We start from the raw sequence: 2,990 nt of genomic DNA on the forward strand, positions 1-2,990 counted from the left end.
TGTTCTGACATAATTATCCTTGACTCCAAAGACCAATAACAAGGGTGATGCCAGCCTGGGCTTGGACAGGCAGTGGCTGGGCAGATGTCTTCACAGAAGTCTTTTTTGTGTAAGGTTGCAATGGCCTTTGTGCAAAGTCATGGTTTTTACAGAGTCTTGTGTGATAGTTTTTGTTATCAGGCATACACGTATGAGAACTCTGTCTTCAGGACCTTTCCCAGCTCCATTTGTCAGGGTTCTTTCTTTCTTTTTTTTTTAATATTAGTGACTCCATTTTGATTTTGACAACTTTCACAGCCCTAATTTTTCCTGGAAGGAAACTGGGAGCAGTCCAGAAATTCTAAGTAACTCCTTGGATTTGACACTGGAACTGGGTTTTGCATTTTTTTCAAGGAACTTAAGACACTCTACCCCATTTGCCCTTCCCACACACTCTCTGAGGGATGTGATGATGATGGGAGCAGAAGCTTAGAGAGGCTAAGTTGCTCAGATGACATAGCCAAAATTTAAGCCCAGATTTGTGTGACTCCAAAACTATGGCTTTTTAATCATTAGACTGGGGATAACAAATACATTTCATTTCAAGAGCCACGTGCAATTAACTGAGATGTGACTCAGGGCCACCATTTTGAGGAGTCTGAGGCTCCTCAGGTTCAGCAGACAAGAGTGCGTGATTGATTAGCAATGTCTGCCAGGGGCACAGGGTGGGGACTGACAGTGTTTTGCCATCTCTGCCACTAGGCGATGGTGCAATATTAGGTTCCTCATCTTAGACTCTTTGTCCCTCACCACATTGCTTCTGAGGCCAATATTCCTATAGTTCCTGCCTTAGCAATGAGAAGTTCATGACAAAGCTACCAAACACTGTCAAGTTGGAGGTGAGCAGAGCACGATTCCATTAGTAAGAAATGGAAACACTGTACTTTCAGGGATCATTTATATGATTTGTGGCTACAGAGGTTGCTCAGCATGAGGAGCCACAGAAACCACGAGGAGGAGGCGCAGCATTCTCTGTGGCGTGTGAAGCCAGCTCTTGGTGTTACTTCGCTACAACTGCATTTGCCATTGATGATGGTTCTTCTCTCATCTCAGGGAGAGTGGAAGGGAGAGAGGATGTAGCCTGAGTGATTCCTGTTTCAACATTTAAAAAGAAGAAAGAAAGAAACTGAATGCACGTTTGGTCATTCCAGAATCATTTGCCCATCACACAGGGCTTTGTATCACCTTTGTGTAGGAAGAACACCAGTATGTTAACTGTGGGGGAACAGATAATCCAAAATTATTTATATCTGTCTTTGGAGGCATCACATGACCTAGGGTGGCAGAGTTATCTCAATAACTATGTTTACTTGGGGTTATGTTATCCTCTCAGAGTTCACACTGAGAACGGGGAAGATAGCCCTGACATGTGCTTTGTGATGGTGGGACTGAAGACAGCAGCTGAAGAAAACATTTGCTGCCAGTGATACATAAAGCAGAGACTCCATTTTGCCCAGAACAGAGCATGAGTTGTATATAAAAGGCCTGACCACTCCATGAATCAAGTCAGGGAACCCAGAAAATATTATTGAGTCATGAGCTAAGCCCTATAAAATGCCTTATATCACACACAATAACAGATACTTCAATTTTCTCCCATCTGCTTGGATATGTTCTGCAGGATGCTATGTAATATGGGATCTGGATGTGGACCCTGAACTCAAGGAAACTATGCCCCAGCTCAGGAGACAAGACTAATGCACATTTTACCAAGACACAACCTGCCCTGAGGCCTCGATTTTTGTCTCCCTTCCTTCCCCATGAAGCAGCCTATCTTTATGCCAAATGCATGGGAATTCCTTGTAATTCCTCTGATATTTTGTATTATTTTCACCTCTGTGTCTTTGCTACTGTTCCCAGACTACCTTGCAAATAGTTCTTCAGGGTTTTGATTTTTGTCTTTGCCCCTCACCAGCTATGAAGTCCTGGAAAAGTTATTTAACTGCCTCTATGCCTCCGTTTCCTCCTCTTAAAGTGGGGATGACAACAGTTTTACCTCCTAGGGTTGTTGTAAAAAATTAAATGAGTTGTCGAATATTAAAGTACTTAGAAACACACTCAGCACTTAGAAGGACTAGACAAGAGTTAATAATTAGCATCATCACTCACCTTTCAAGACTCAACTTGAACGTTATCTCTACCAAGAAGCATTTCAAAAATTACCACAAAGTGAAAAGACAAAAGATTACCTGGAAAAGAGCTTTGCAATACATATGACAAAGGACTGACTGTTTTCCTTAATTTATGGGGAACAAGTACAAATCTGTAGGAAGACAACAGTTCAACAGAAAACCACCCAGCTGTCAGGAACATGCAGTTCATCGAGAAAGAAATACAAGTGGCCAATAAGCAAGAAAAGATATCTTGCTCACTTTCACTCATAATGCAAGTCAAAATAGTAACAAGAAGCCTTTTTTTTTTTTTTTTTTGCTTATCAGACTGGCAAAATTTTAAAGTTTGATGATACCCAGTGTTGGCAAGAATGGGGAAATTAACCATTTGCATATACTCTTGAAGAAAGTATAGATTTCTGCAGCCCTTTCAGCAAGCATTTTGGAAATATTTATCAAAATCAAAAATGCACATTTCCTCAAATGCAGCAATTCTCCTTCTGTTTATTGATATCTTCACAAAAGAATATATGTCAATATATGTCATACTATATTGTAGGGTTATAAAACTGTACCTGGCACATAGAAAGTTCTCAGCAAATAGTTTTTGTATAAATAAACGAACCAAAATGTTCATTGTAGCAGTGTCGGTAATAGACAAAGACAAAAAACAACCTGAATGTCCAGCAACAGGGGAGATTTTAAATAAATCTTTCACAGTCATACTATGGGGAATTCTGCAGCTGTTGCAACCAATATCATATATCTATATATTCTGATTTAAGAAAGCTTCTTTTATTATTGTTTTTTTGTTTTTAAATTTTTTAGTTTGACAAATAA

The 2,990-nt window shown here is 39.9% G+C and overlaps 1 non-coding gene across 1 annotated transcript; it reads left to right on the plus strand.

The window, feature by feature from the left end:
• Positions 1-913: 913 nt before the first annotated feature.
• LOC116271884 lies at positions 914-1,129 on the plus strand. Its single transcript, XR_004180635.1, has one exon. It is a non-coding gene; the product is annotated as a small nucleolar RNA U3 (small nucleolar RNA).
• The last annotated feature ends 1,861 nt before the right edge of the window (positions 1,130-2,990 follow it).

This window comes from Papio anubis, chromosome 1 (genome assembly GCF_008728515.1).
Source record: "Papio anubis isolate 15944 chromosome 1, Panubis1.0, whole genome shotgun sequence".
In the NCBI taxonomy this organism is placed as follows: domain Eukaryota; kingdom Metazoa; phylum Chordata; class Mammalia; order Primates; family Cercopithecidae; genus Papio; species Papio anubis.